Source organism: Tenebrio molitor, chromosome 4 (genome assembly GCF_963966145.1).
Source record: "Tenebrio molitor chromosome 4, icTenMoli1.1, whole genome shotgun sequence".
In the NCBI taxonomy this organism is placed as follows: domain Eukaryota; kingdom Metazoa; phylum Arthropoda; class Insecta; order Coleoptera; family Tenebrionidae; genus Tenebrio; species Tenebrio molitor.
The window spans coordinates 7,249,049-7,265,100 of NC_091049.1; the positions used below are offsets into that span (position 1 = coordinate 7,249,049).

The 16,052-nt window shown below is 38.0% G+C and overlaps 1 protein-coding gene and 3 long non-coding RNA genes across 6 annotated transcripts in view; 3 read left to right on the top strand and 1 right to left on the bottom strand.

Annotated features, from left to right (window-relative positions):
• LOC138128453 (uncharacterized) overlaps positions 1-16,052 on the bottom strand; it is a 131,200-nt gene that overhangs the window by 90,749 nt on the left and 24,399 nt on the right. The window lies entirely within an intron of this gene.
• Positions 1-16,052, top strand: part of LOC138128425 (uncharacterized protein in vnfD 5'region-like) — a 187,508-nt gene that overhangs the window by 55,041 nt on the left and 116,415 nt on the right. The window lies entirely within an intron of this gene.
• Positions 6,472-9,211, top strand: LOC138128469 (uncharacterized). The gene is made up of 3 exons (XR_011158688.1): positions 6,472-6,596; positions 6,646-8,274; positions 8,326-9,211. It is a non-coding gene; the product is annotated as an uncharacterized lncRNA (long non-coding RNA).
• On the top strand, positions 11,379-15,658 carry LOC138128451 (uncharacterized). Its single transcript, XR_011158660.1, has 4 exons — positions 11,379-12,138; positions 12,189-12,909; positions 14,433-14,990; positions 15,049-15,658. It is a non-coding gene; the product is annotated as an uncharacterized lncRNA (long non-coding RNA).

The window sequence follows — 16,052 nt, forward strand, 5'->3', positions numbered from 1 at the left end:
ATATTTAAATAATCAATTTCAAGATCCAAACGACATCGTCAATGCTTTTGCAGATTTCTTCCAACAGTGCTACACTGCTTCGGGAGTTTTCACTGGCCGGGACGTTATTCATTCTGATACTAATAATGTAAACACTCCTTTCATATCTGAATCAGACGTAACATCAGCCCTAAAGAAACTTAAACCCAAATTAACGGCTGGTCCCGATAATATTCCTGCGTTTCTCTTAAAAGACTGTGCCTCAGTCCTAGCGTATCCCTTGCAGTTGGTGTTTAATCTTGCTCTCAAAACCTGCAAATTCCCTGAAATATGGAAATTATCAAGTATCTCGCCAATCTTCAAAAAAGGCAACAGAACTCAAGTAGAAAATTATCGACCAATATCTCTTATTTGCAACTTCTCTAAGGTGTTTGAATCCATCCTGTATGACACTTTGTTTGCAAGCGTTCGCAACACGATCTCCGAATTTCAACACGGCTTCGTTAGTGGCCGTTCTACAGTAACTAACTTGTGCTCCTTTACGCAATTTGTTGCTGAATGTTTTGATGCCAGGCTACAGGTTGATGTGGTCTATACCGACTTCTCTAAAGCTTTCGACCGGTTGGATCACCGCATTCTGTTATGCAAACTTCGGGAATTTGGTCTCTCAGAATCATTGTTGCAATTCTTCGAATCTTACCTTGGGAGCAGAAAGCAATTTGTAATGTGTAACGGATTTAGATCTAAAGAAATCACTGTATCATCTGGAGTTCCGCAGGGCTCTGTTCTTGGACCTCTGTTTTTTATCATGTTTATTAACGACATCAGTGTAAATATCGAGTCCAATATTCTCATGTATGCGGATGATCTTAAAGTGTACAGAAAAATATCTAACACACATGACTGTGAAATGCTGCAGCGAGATATTATTAGGATACAAGAGTGGTGCAAATGTAATAATCTGTTTTTAAATGTTCAAAAATGTCATGCTATGTCCTACACGAATAAATCCACAACAATCCTCTTTGATTACCACATAGATCACTGTTTGCTTACTAGAGACAACATGATCTGCGACCTGGGAATTACTTTTGATACAAGATTAACATTTTCAAATCATATAAATGTTATAGTCTCCGGGGCACTGCGATCTCTGGGATTCATTATAAGATGCACTAAAAATTTCAGTGATATCAGATCATTGAAAATGTTATATTTTGCCTTTGTTCGTTCTCGTCTCGAATATGGAAGTATTATCTGGTCTTCAAATTGCCAGACACACATTCAAAATCTGGAAAAAGTCCAGCGTCGTTTTCTTAAGTTCTTGGCCCATAGAATTGATGGTACTTATCCCGAAAGGGGTCGCTCGCAATCTGAACTCCTTGAGCGTTTCGAATGTCAGGATCTTAAGACTAGATGCGTGAACGCTTCAATGAGCTTTCTTCGTAATCTGATACATTACCGTATAGATTGTAGTAATCTTTTGAGCAAGCTCTACTTTCTGGTTCCCCGCCTGACCTCCCGAAACCATGTATGCTTTTACCTACCTACTCCGCGTATTGATGTTCAGAAACATTCTCCTTTATATACCATGTGCGAAAATTATAACGTACATCAACATGCGTTTGACATCTTTCGGTAATGTTATCTGTATGTATTTCTTTTCTCTTGCTATTCTCCTATCCCTTAATTGGACTTGTTCTGTGGGATAGACGTATTCTAATAATAATAATAATAATAATAATATGAATACAGTAGAGCGGAAAAAACAAAGAAGAATACCTACAATGGAAGTTAAATAATGTTTTAATGGTAACAGTGAACTTATATACTAGGTGAGGCAGATGGGGCTGGGGGGTACAGAAGGTGTCCTGGGCGTCCTTGAGGTTCCTGTGGATGGATGGTTCTGCTACTGGGTTGTTCTTTTTTCTTCTGGGTCCTGTTGTTCACGTGTCTGGAATGGAGAAAAAAGAGCAGAAAGAGAACAAGGGAGGTTAGAAGGGCTTACCGGGGTAGATGTCCTGAATCCCGGTAGTCCTGGCGTCTTCGACGGCTACCGCATGGTCAAGGGGGTTGAGTCCACAAGCTCCTGGAGGTCGTCTGGTAGGTCGGTGTAGGCTGGTGAGAGGAGAGCTGTTGGCGGGTGTTTTAGCTTGCGCTTGGGAATTTTCGGGATTCTGTTGAGGAGGCGGCCGTCTCGTGACGGGTATTTAAACGAGGTGGACAGGGTTTGGATGGCGAGGGCGTTGTTGGAGTTTAGGGTGCGTGTCACGTAGCGGCTCTGGAGTTCTTTGAGGCGGGATTGTGTTGGTTTCCTGGTGGAAGTTGTCGGAGGGGAACCTGTCGGGGAGTCGAAAGATCCTGCGGAGATTTGGCGGAGGAGGGCCGGGTATAGGGTGGCGTAGATGGGGGCGCGGTATTCGATGACGGGACGGATGAAGGATTTGTAGGTGTGGTACAGGGTTTTCGGATCGCCCCCACGGATGCGCCCTCGAATTCTGTACAGGAGGTTGGCTCGGTTGCGGGATTTTTTGAGGGTTTCTTTGACGTCCTGGTTGAGGGTGCAATTTTTGGAAAAGGTGACGCCGAGGTAGCGGATGTGTTGAAGTTTGGGGATGGCCTGGTTGTTGAGTAGGAGATGGCGGGACCTGGCTCGGGAGTAGGACATTAAGATGGACTGGGATTTGAGAGGGTTTGGCTTGATTCTCCAGGTGTGTGTCCAGGTGGTGATGTCGTTCAGATGGCCCTGTAGGATCCTGGCGGCGATCGCGGGGTTTCTCTGGCTTGTCCACACGGCGGTGTCGTCGGCGAAGAGTCTGGTCTTCGTCCGGGGGGCATCTGTAACAGGAAAATCTCTGCAGTATACAATGCAGAGAAGGGGGGGAAAGGATGGAACCCTGAGGAACCCCTGCTTGAAGAACGATTGGGCGGGACTTGATGTTCTGGATTTTGACGCTGCAGGTCATCTAAAAGGAAGTGTGTTTTTAATGGGACGTGATCGGAAGTGACGGTTGTTCCTATGCTGCAATGGGGGTACAAGAAGGGGACGAAGTTTTCTGTTGAGAGGATGTGATCTGTGATGGAACAACCTGTGTGACTTAAAAAAGTGGGATCGGTGTTGTGCAGACGGCACAGCGGAAGAGTGGTTATAAGGGAGTTCAGTGACCTGCCGTTGGGGTTCGTTCGAGTGTCACCGCAGTCTGTGTGACGAGCGTTAAAATCTCCGAGGACGATTGCAAAGTTATGTTGGGCCGGGTAGCGAAGCAGATCAGCGGAAACTCTGTCTTGGGGGCGGTTGTAGTAGGAGATGATTAGGATGGACATGTTTTGGAGGTGGAGGTTGACTGCGACGGCTTCTAGATGGTTGAGGTGGTTAGGGAGTGTGTGGGGGGTGGAGGCAAGGTTTTGGGCGACGAGGGCGACGCCGCCGCTGCGGGTGGGATTAATTTCAGAGTTCCTCTGATAGCAGTGAAATTTTGAAACGACGATTGATTTTACCGTGTGAGTTTCCGAGATGGCCAGAATTGAAATTTTATCCTGCGCGAGAAAATTTTTCAGGGGATTGAATTTACGATTTATGCCGCAGATATTTATGCATCCCATTTGTATCGGAGCCATTTATGCGTGACAGTTGAAAAAAAGGGGGGGGGGGGAGGGGGGGGGGCACTTCACTGGTCGAAAGTGAAGTGGATTTTGTGGCCGGAGTGGGACACTTTGGTCACGACGTTGAAGACCGATTTTGACGTGTTTTCGAGAATGGATTGAATTTTGGACCTCTGCATGGGGAAGAGGTCGAACAGAGTCTTGGTCATGAAGGTGAGCAAGCTCTTGATGATGGTTATGGTGGCGTCGTTCTCGGATGGGTTCGACTCGGTGTCGGCCGATTCGACGATTGCGGTTAGGGGGTCAATGATTTTAACCGGGAGGACGGGGGTTTCGTCGGTCACTTGGATCTTTTTGAAGCTGGGGCATGCGCGCGACCATGCAGGGTGGGGGCCATTACAGGTAGAGCAGGAGGGCTCTTTCGCGGGGCATCTGTTTGGCAGGTGGCTTTCAGGGCAGATGGGTTTGTTGGTGCAGTCGGCCTGACCGTGGCCGAATTGGAAGCACCTGGGGCACTGCAAGGGGTGTGAGGTCTCGCACTCGAAGGTGCGGCCGTAGAGGGCGACACCGTTGATGAGCATGTCGTCGACGGTTTTATTGTCGGTAGATAAGACGCGGATGAAAGACGTGGCGCGGTTGGTTTTCCTGGAGATTATTCTCCAGGCCTTCTCGATAGAGAGTGAGGGGCAGAGGGTGCCAATGTCATCAGCAGGGATGTCCTGTGGGACGTCGCGGATGACCACCGAGAAGGTGGGTTTTTTGGAGGCAGACGAGAGGCCGGCGGTTTTGCGGTTGATGGGGGCATAATTTATGGAGGTGCTGTTGGCGGCGACCTGAAGGGTCTTGAGAAAATTGGGGGCGCGGGGGGTGTTTGTGATTAGAGCGCGATTTTGTTGTAATTGACTCGCAGCCGCACCGATTTTAGACCGAGAGTGGTGACTACAAAGTTGTAAAAGGCCTTCTGTTGGCTGGGATTTCTTTAACGGTATATTTATAGTCGGGGGCGGGTTGACTAGTTTGGGTTCGCGGGGTGTTGCTTGTTGTGGATAATGCCGGGGATGAGGCCCTCGAGGATGAGGGTGATTCCTCGGGGGTTGGGGAGCGTTTAGTTTTAGTGGGTTTGGACTCACCGGATCGTTGAAGGGTCCTCGACCTGGTTGTGGGGGTTTTGGGGGCCTCAGCGGTGGTCCTCGGCTTCATCTCTTCGGATGTTTGGGGCACTTTGTTTGAGGTTGGTGAATCAATTAAAGTTACTTTAACTTTCTGTTTTCGGCGGCGCGAGGAGCTTCGAGCTTCCATGCTCGCCCGACACTATTACCGTAAGGACACTTCACTGCACTTTCACTCCGACACACGTTCGGGTGTTTAAGGTAGAATGCTTCTCTCACGGATGATACGGATGTCCCACTCTTTACTTGAAATAAAAACTGCGTTTGCGACGCCATCTATTTTTAGTCCCGAGAAATAATTAGTTAGGAAACACACCGAACCCTGTAGGTACCTTTTTCGAATAAAAGTAAAATTTTAAGTTCAATTTACTAATTATTACCACATAAATCTTGATACTTAATAACTAATCCTTAAAAAAATCTTATGATCTTAAGGCATATATACCTATATTCCTTATAAAATCATAAGAATTATTTTTCTAACGATTAATTATAAAGTACCAAGGTTCATGTGGTAATAATGTAGCAACAATGTGTATTAGGACTATTAACTAACAACGCCTATGATTTTTGAAATAATGATTATTACAAACACTGTTTTAATATTATAATAAAATTACACAAATAATGACGACTGGCTATTTATCACGGACGTTGGACATCTAGGCGTGGGACGCATAACCCGTGCGCATGACCCTTGAGCCAGCTTTTGTTTGCTGAACCAAAACTGCAAGGACAAACTGTATCTTGACTAAACAATACGTAAGTTTCGTGGACTAGGTATAGATGGAGCTTGCGTCAATTAATGTTCAAGGTCATGTATCTCAGTTATACCCCCCTGGCTTCTCTTCTCTGGGGTTGGAACTCATGGTCTTATACTTTTCCCGTCGGGAGGTCTCGGTTCTTGTCGGCCGGTACTGCTTGTTCCGGGGGTAGTTCAAGAGGGGGTGATGCGTGGGCCGGTGAGGGTGGCGCGACTGGAGCGCTACTCTGGTGGACGCTCGGGTTATAAATTGAAATTAATACCTAATAACGAAGAGAAGTATATTTCCTTCAGTAAAATTTTAAGAATGGATGATAATGGATATATCGAATTGAGATTTATCGATTCATTTAGATTTTTAGCAAGTGGCCTAGACAATTTGTTATCTAATCTAGAATCAAGTCAATTGACTGAAATAATTAAATACTTTTCAAATCATAAATTAGATATGTTATTTAGGAGAGAAAAAAGCAAGATAATTAGAAAAGGAATATATCCCTATGAATACATGGATTCTCTTGAGAAATTTTCTTCCATCAATAGATAAATTTTCTTCTTCGCTCACAAAAGAAGGAATTTCTCAAGAAGAATTCAAACATGCAGTGAAAGTATGGAAATATTTTAAAATTAAAAACTTGGGTGAATGGCATGATTTATACTTAAAACTAGATGTTTTGCTTTTAACTGATGTATTTGAAAATTTTAGGGATTTATGTTTGGAAAAGAGTTATGGACTGGATCCTGTTTGGTATTATATCCTGTGATTCAAAAAACCTGTCATCAAAGCGTGCCATGAAAAAAATTACGTAAACTCCATCCATTTTCAATATACACAACTAAATCTAGTGATCTTAGTAACTTTTGTGGTGTAATAGGATACAACTTTTTTCTACTGTAAATGCAATGTCAGATAATAATTCAGGTTATGTGTATTTTGAAGAGGTTATAATGTACGATTATTGTCATTTTTGACAAATCTCTAATCGAACCCCGCAATCAAGCAAAGCAAACTAGTTTTGAATATTTTACTTAAAATATGGTATCTACAGGTTAATATTAAATACCGGCATTGAAACCAGCAAGTAGGTGTACCTTAATAAACATAATTTGATTTTAACGAAAAGATTTCAGAGCAGGACACAGAGGGGAAACATGATACATTCAAAATAAATAGTGCTCAGGAGCAAACCCTCTCAAGTCAAGCCTGAAGGCCGGCGGTCTTGTAATTAAAAAAAGCGCACAACGGCGCAAATATTTCTTCACTGTTCCATCGTGCGTCGTTTCCATTCTGTGCCTGTGCCCCCGATCCAGAAATTACCCCGTATTTTTCCTTCAGATATCTGTAGGAGATTGAAGCTAACATTTTAAATAGATCAATTTAAATTAAAAGTGGATTCATCAACTTACGGCAAAAATTTACCCAACCATTCGGTAAACTGGCATCCTCCCATTTGGACCATTCATGTCCCAAATGTTTTGAAAACACCGGTGAACGCTTTGTTTTATCTCTAAAGTGAGGCATTTTCTCTTTATAACCTTGCCTGTGGCCTCCATGATATCGCTACTTAATCGTATTTTTTTCAATAATTATAATCTGACAGTGTCAAATTTTTTGACAAATTCAAAACGTCCGTTTTGAATGTTCAATATTAGAAAAAATAAAACACTTTCATTGCAATACAAAAAAAGAAAATTCCCTAACAGTAATGTATATTGAAAATGGATGGAGTTTATGTCTAATCATAACGTTCGAACTTTGTTTAGGGACCCTAGAACTACGAACGCATTCTTGAATCTTGAACTACTCAGAACTCGGTAGGTAGTTAAAAAAAACAGATTTCAATTTAATAAAAGGGCTTTTCTATGGAAACAAATGTAAAGTCCTACAGAAACTCTAGTGGAACCCGACTTTGGTCGTAAATTTATGTTTGTCACTTGAAAAATAGAATTTCATGCTGCAGCAATAATCCTACTAATAAATGCTAATGAGGGTTGTCAGTTTGGGGTTCGCAGTGTTCGCTTCAAGCAGGGATGTTACAGGTAGTGGTAGTTGTATTTATGACAAAGGTTATTACTTGATAATAAAATCTTATTCTTCGGTTGTTGTTGGTAAATTTACAACCAAAGTCGAATTCCACTAGAGATTCTGTAGGACTATACTTCATTGATTTAATAGATATTTATACACCAAGTGAGTTAAACCAATGTTTATTCAAGAGAAGAATGTTTAGCTCAAGAGCGCGAAGCGCGAGTGAGCTAATTCTTCGAATGAATAAACATTCGTTTAACTCACGCGGTTTATACAATATTTTATTCAATTTTGCGACAGACACTTTCAATTCACGAATTATTATGAATTATGCAAAATACTGCAACAAAAATCAAGTCTGTGACAGTGGCAACACTTCCGTGACAACCATTTTGCTATAAACAATTATTTTTGTGTCAATAATTTTCGTGAAAAATGTCGGAGTCAGAAATATGCGACGGAACGAGATTTTTGTTCCGGAACATGTAATGAATGAAGCACTAGAAGCAGTAGGCAAAGTAGTGCCAGTAAAATGTAAAATATTGTACGAAAAAAGAGTATAATTGTTTGTGTAATTGGAGAAATAAGAAGAACGACCCCCCGGTCGACGTGAAGATAATTTTGGCTTATATTTCGGAGCGATCAAAAACTGTAAAATCGTCTTAATTGTGGTCATACCGTTCACAGCTGACGAAAATGTTATTGATTAAGGAAAATGTCGATATAAACAGGTTTGTGGATAATGTTTAACTATAGAATTTGTGCTAAATTAAGGTTTGTAGATTCCATCAAGTAGAAACATTTTTGAAGCAGCATTCTGTAGGACACAGGGCAAAGAAGTAGAAGGCTTTGACACGGGAAGAACAAGTTCTACATACATATACATATAGTTGAATTTTTTTAATAAACAATTGTCAAAACGTTGTCTTGTTGGTATGAGCCAAACTGTGATTTTCATGATAATACGATTGGTCACATTGAGTGTCAACATTTTTTTATGTAACTGAGCCTGCGCCCTAACAAGCGAGAGTTTATTTCAAATTCGAAAAGGTTTCTCCTGATGTCTCATTAAATTTGTTTTGAAAATGAATTCACGGAAGAAAGGTACGGGAAGTGAAGTGAACATAACCTTAACCATGATTTGGTGTCAAATTGTTATACAGCTGGTCCATATGTCCAAATTTTAGGGTGGTACAGTATGGTTTTTTACTTCATTTTGACATTGACAATTGTTTATTAAAAAAATTTCACTATACGAGTACATTATATATACTCAATTTCATATAAATGTGCATCTAAGCAAGCCATGAAAATCTGATTTTCTGTTGGTATTAAAGCTAAAGCTAGTGACTTTGACTGTCAAAGTTGCTTGCTCTGCGCGAACCCGATTTGACTAGTTTTTCAGTTTTTGTCCATTTTAACATTGCTGATTTCAAAAGCAATGTTACGTCTTTTTAGTGATTAAATTAAAGTAATTCTTATTTGTTTTTGTCTTTGTATTTTTACCAAGTAAAGATTTATTGGTGATGGCCTTCATAAATGTGACTTTTGTAATGTAACTAAATTAAAGGTGCTCTTACAAATGCACAGCTCACTTGATGAACATTTATATGAAATCAATTATATGTTTTTTAACAAAGAGTGAATAAATTTTTTTTTAAATCGCTAGTGAGTTAATTTTTTTTTAACTCACTCTACCGAATAAACAATTGTTTACCTTGGTTGTTATGAAATTGATAAATACGGTTTAAAACGTCAGAATTGAATAATAGTATATTATATTATAAGTGATAGAAATGCATCATTATACAAGAGTGAGAATTTTGACCGATGAGTGCGCTTGCGCACGAGTGGGACACTTCTCACGAGTTTCATAATGGCATTTCGATCACGTGTAATATACGACGTTTTATCTTACAGGTGCAACTATTGCAAAAATCCAAGAAATGCAGTTTCATTCAAGTAAAATGACAGCTGTCAAATTTAGTCACTTGTGAGTGATTTATGTCAAGTTAAATGGCAACTGTCAAATTAACTCACTAGTGAGTACTTTATCTCACTTGTGATTAAAATTTGACTTCTGTCACCGAAAACAATGGTCTAGGGTAGCTCAAAAACTCCACCTGTAAAATAAAAATAATTATTAATAACATTCATAAATAAAACTTAGATGATGTGTTATGTGACCACCACGTTCACGGGTTCACGCATGCATAACCTAACTTTTTTTTTAATGGTGTCAACAACATTTTCCAACATCGCAACATCCACAGCGAATTATTGATTCATTCAAGTTTGTTAGCTATGATTTGCCGAAGATCATCCATATCAACCACAGGTGCACTGAAAATTGAATGTATGGCTACAAAAAGAAGTCATATGGGCAGTGTTGCCAGATTGGGGGTTTTTTAGAGAGATGGGGTAAATTTTGGGGGGTATAAATGTTTGGGGGTTTTTGTTGGGGGGAAATTATTTTTGGTGGTGAGGAAGAAACTAGCATATTATCAATATTCAAGATAAAAATACTATTTAAAAAAATGTTTTCAAATTTATTTACATGTGTAGCAGAGCAGAAGATGTAGCAATTTTAGAACTTTTTTCAGGAATACCCTAAATTCATAGGTAGGTGAACAGTCGAATGCAAAACGTTTTGGTCGCCAATGTCACTAAAAAATTATTCGTTTATGTCAGAACTCAGAATTTTGTAATTTACACTGTGTAATCAAGCCATCAAAAAATCAAAAATAATTTAAACGTCAACAGTATCGTGCGTTCATTTAAATTTATCCTCAAAGTTGGCGTTGAAGAGTCGATTGTGAACGCACTATACGTATTACGGATCACGGATTAGCTGTTTAAATCTTACGTTTTTACAAGAGTGGTGCGATCACAATCGACTCTTCAATGCCAACTTTGAGGATAAATTTAAGTGAACGCACGATACCATCATGAGCCTGACATCGCCGCACCAATGTTACAATTAACGCCAAAGTTTGTCAAAAAATAACATAGACGACCAAAATATTTTGAATTTAACTGTACAACTTTCAGCTGTCTTTAATCTGATGAATTAATTTAATTTGTATACCTATTTGATTTATATTTTTGGGACTTCCTGTGCGTGCCTGAAGGCGTTAAGTGCGTTAAGTATACATATTTGATTTTTTTTTTGTTTTTTTTTTTAAGTTGAGTATAATAAATAAATGTTTTATTTATTGGAAATTTTGGGGGTTTTTCTGCAAAATACCATTATTTTTGGGGGATTTCGTGCTTCCAGTTGGGGGATTTTAAAAATATCATCTGGCAACACTGCATATGGGGTTAGATCACAAAACGTGGGAGGCCACTCATGTGGCATATTTAAACTAATAAGGTGGTTGTCATAAAATTTCATTAAAACACGATTAAACACTGAAGAATGTTTTTTATTTCATCCTGTGTCAAATTTCAATACTTTACGTCATCAGTTTGAATCCGGGAAAACGCAAAAAACGGCCGGACGCCGGTTAAGTGTTGCTATTGGAAACACAAAAGTAACAATCGGAATAACAATTATTCAAATTATTCAATTATTCCAAAAATGTGACTAGATTTGGAGCATTTGTTGAATTATTTTGAAATTAATTTCAATGTTTCTTTCAAACGAAATTTGAGGCAGGATGAAATAAAATACATAACGACATTCGTCCGTGAACTCTTTTTACAGTACTCGTTTCGAGTTTCAAGACTCGGCTCCTTCGTCGCCTCGTCCTTAAACGTCAAACTCGTACTGTAAACTATGAGTTCCCGGACTTATGACGTTAATTACTATTCCACTACATATTGCACTATTGTTATGAAAATTCTCCATAAACCACTAACAGAATTATTGTTGTGTTCAAAGTCGATCATTTGGATGTACTTCATGGACTAGTTGTGGATGATAAGGATGTAAATGATCTTGATCTTGTTTCAGAATACGCTGACAAGTGGTATAGCCCATAGGACAGATTGAATTGTAAATTGAACTATTTCTATTTGTCTGTTCCTCAATTACTTGTCGTACTGTTTCACTGTTTTCTTCATTTCCCACCTTTGAACTCCCATTACCTTCTTTACGTCCTACACTTCCAGTTTCCTTGTAAAGTGCACAAGACGATGTACTTTTCTGTTAAATCTATCAAAATGTCGATCACTTCTACAAAAGTTTCCTGGAAATCTTCAAAAGCATTACATGTTGAATAAACCCACTGCCCATCCATTTTTATGCCGTTTCTAAAATAAGTTTCCAATATTCAGCGTTTTTGGTGGTCGGTGAAAGCCATAACGTTCAAATTTTACAATAATAAATTAATAACGTAATTGACTCAAGTTGCATAAAACCACTTTGCAACTGACCTTCGAAAATTTACATAGTGTAAGGTGACTGGTTGCAGTATGTAACAGAAGTTTTGTTAGTGTGAATTTTATAACGACCTTTTTTAGTAACTTTTTAGTAATTATATATTTGAGGTTAGGTACAGCATAAATAAATTAGAAGAACGTGTTTAGTTGCTATTTTTGTCTATTTTTTTGGTTGAAGATGGGGCCAAACGAGTTTTCTACCTTTTTTTAATGTATAATTGATAATCGCCAAGTGCCTGCCAAATTAATTTTATTGTTCTAGTACTTTCGGAATTGTTCCAATAAACTAACAACAAAACAGACGAATCGGTCAAGGAATTGCGTATTTTAGGACATAAATGTGCAATGTCAATTCTTGCAGATCCCCTGTTATGTTTTTTCTGACACAAAAGAAGATTTCAGATGAAGTGAGCAGTAAGCTTAACTTGTACTGTTCCCATCAGGATTGGAATAATTACTGGTGGCACAAGTTGAGTAGAAACGATAAAATATAAATTCAAGCCACTTTGAAATGCCCCAATATATAATCCCTTTAATAAATGTATTACATAATTATCAAATTAGGAACTAAAATTTTTTAAAGGATGGCCGTCACAGACTTGTCCTAAAAATAAGGGCAGATTTTAAAGACATTCGGATCTAGATCAAATTATCCAGCGAGCCTTAAGTTCTATCCACATTTTCTCCTCTCTTGAACCATGTGGCCTCTTGAGAGATGGTGGTAAAAGACCTGATGGTGGTACACTCATTCCATGGAGTAAAGGTCAACGCCTAATATGGGATGTAACATGTGTTGACACTTTGACTGATTCTTACATAAGAAAAACTTCCATAATTGCAGGATCAGCTGCTGAAGAAGCAAGTAAACGAAAACATGACAAATATCAAAATTTAAAGTCTGCAAATTATATTTTTAAAGCATTAGTTTTCAAAACATTAGGTCCATGGAGTTTGGAATTTATCGATTACTAAAATTTACACAAGTAGGTCTGACCTAATTTCTTAAAAAATTACTAACATATGTTTTTGAAAATATACATTGGATTAATATTTATTTAATTACTAGATCATTTTTTACAATACTTGATAAGCTTAAATTTGTGAATGAAACGTGGAGTTACCAAAACGACAAGCTACAAATCATTCAGTCACACGTTCATCATAAGTACCTTCGCCCATTTCTTCTTCATTCTCTCGTCTCACATGATCATCACTCTCATTCATTTCTATTTCGACGATAATAACTTCAGGAGCTTCACTTACATCGTACTCACATAAGTTGGCTACATTTTCACTCATATCATAATTACCACTCACTTGCATATTTGAATCACCAATTTGCTCGTGGTCACTAAATGACAAAACATCACTGGCAGATTCAGACAATGATGCTTCATCATCAGAATCATCTGAATCTGCTAGTGATATTATGATCGGAGGAATATCTCTGTAACTAAAATTACCCATTAGTTTTTGCCAATCTTGTGTGATCAATTTTTCACAATGAGTTATGCTATCACTCCACATTTTTTGAGTATATCCTGATAACGCTTCGTCCCATACATCTTCTACTGCTTTTTTTTGGAAGGTTGTGATTGTTGTGAACTAATATTTTTATTATAGTAAGGCTTACAGAATCCCCAAACCAGCTCAATAGGATTGTATTGACAGTTATAAGGTGGGAGTCTCAACACTTCAACACTTTGAGTATGTAATAACTCGTCAATTTGGTATTTTTTGGTGCCAATGCGTGATCTAATAATAGTCATTAATTCTTTTTTTGTTAATTTCATGCTAAAGGGAATTTTGCGTTGAGTTAGCCAAGATTGTAAATTTAATTTGTTCCAAGAATAGGTAGGGGGACGCTCTACAAGCACCGAATGATACGGGGCGTTATCCATTACCACAACAACCTTTTGGTGGAAGCATTGAAGCGATGGAACTAATTGTTCTTCTACCCATTTTTTGAATAACTCCCCGTTCATCGTTTTATGATAGTCGGCACTATCAATATTGCTGTTTAAAAGGAATTTGCAACCTTCCAAAAATCCAAATTTACAGCCTGCGTGGAGAACGGTAAAACGCTTACCCTCAGTGACTGTAATTTTTTTAGGCATAGTCCTCCTGTCATTTTCATTTAACCACCGTCTTATTGGCGCACCGTTTTGGTATATCCACGTTTCATCCAAAAAGACAAATAAAGCATTTTCTTCTTTATATTGTAAATATTTCCGCAAAAACTTAATTTTCAATGATTTTAACCTGGGACTTTCGATTAAGATTTTTCGGTTATTTACTTTTTTATATTGATAACCCATTGTTTTGACAATAAATCTAAATGTTGTTAAGCTTCCGATATAGTCCAATTCATTTTTGGCATAATGGTACAAGTCTGCCATGGTAAAATATTTATTGTTCTCGTTCAGCCGATAAATATGATTATTTAGATCTTGTTGAAAATCATATTTTTGAAAGAATTCGGACTTAGGTTTCTTTCCTTGTTTAGGATGGGAAAAAGGTATTCCGGATTTATGCTGGGACATTATGGCATGGACAGCACTTCTTGAGCACTAGAAAAAGCAAATATTAAAGGAAAGGACACAAGTTTTTGAAATTGGACCCAAAAGAGAATCAATTTTTGCATAATAAATAAAAAGATGAAAAGATCCTGAATTGAAGGCGTAATGTAATGTAAATCTGATTTTTGAATGCTGTGTTGATGACGATGTAAAGTCTAAATTTAAGAATAAAGAGTTGTTCGTGAGCTATTGTAATATAAAACACATAAAATGGATAAATTGCATTGTATGTACAGGGTCTCTATAAATGATTGTCTGGTCAAGCCAGCCTTGGAAAAAATTTTTACTGTTGCGCTTTTTTGAAACCGATGCCAAATTCTAGTTCGTTTTCACGGTCACTTCTGACATTAGTGAATGACGTTTCGTTTGCGCTTGTCAGTCGAGTTTTGGTTCCTTATATTCGTTTTATCGCAGTTAATCACAGTTAATATACACCAAAAATCTGTATTCTTCAATAAAAATTGCAAGTAGGTCCGCTTTTAGAGGTAAATACACTGGCAAAATTTGTGAGGTTATGCTTTAATGTTTTATGTTTTATTTTAGCTTTATTTTCTTTACAATGGTTTATTCTGTTGAACAGAACACGTTCATTGTTGTTTTTTACTTTCGAAATGGAAGGTTTAGTAATGGGGAATTATCTGTTTGTAAAAATGAATTTTAGCAAAATATCTGAACAACATTCAAGATTTTTAACAATCAGAACAATTAGCAATGGTAAATCATTAGGACGACCACCAGTATCTGATGAAATACTCGAGGATTTGAAAGAAATAGAAAAATAGGCTACAACTGCATCTTTATAAAATTAGTGTTGTACAAGAACTCCAACCTGCAGATTATCAAAGTTGTGTTTAATAATGTAATCAGTTTGAAAATCACCTCAATTTCATAATTTGGAGTGCTGAGAATCCACACTAATTTGTTGACTCCTTTACATGTTTTGAAAATTGGTGTGTGGAACTGTGGATAGCAGTGTTGCTGTACCCTTAATTAAGAAATGCTGCAAAATATTTTTGAAAATAAATGAAGAATTGTCAAGTGTTTAGAAGTTAATGGGGGACATTTTCAATCTATTTTATAAAAAATACCTATTTGTTATCGTTATTTAGTGTTGTAAATTATGTTGTTGAATACATTTAATTTTATTGAAAAACCAGTAAGAGTTATTTGAAAAACACTGTTATTTATATTGGAAGAAAAAATGGAAGTCAATACCATATTCGACAATTCAGTCTAGGTCGTATTTACCACTAGCATAAAACAAGAAATGTAAAAGCACTAAAGCAGACAAAAAGGCAGTATCAAGTATTGTATTGTGGTATACAGGGACAAGGTGTTCTCAATATTTATCTGTTTGGATTTGTTCTCATACCAATTCCTGTACAGTGCGTGGCGGTACGATGGGGGCAATAATTGTTCCCCTGTTGGTTTTGATATTAAATAATAAATACATTAATGTTAGCAAGAGTAAAGCACAGTTGAAACTTGTCTCTGGTTAAAAGCAAACAACCTAACCTGAAAATGTGACATTCATTATTTGCCGAACA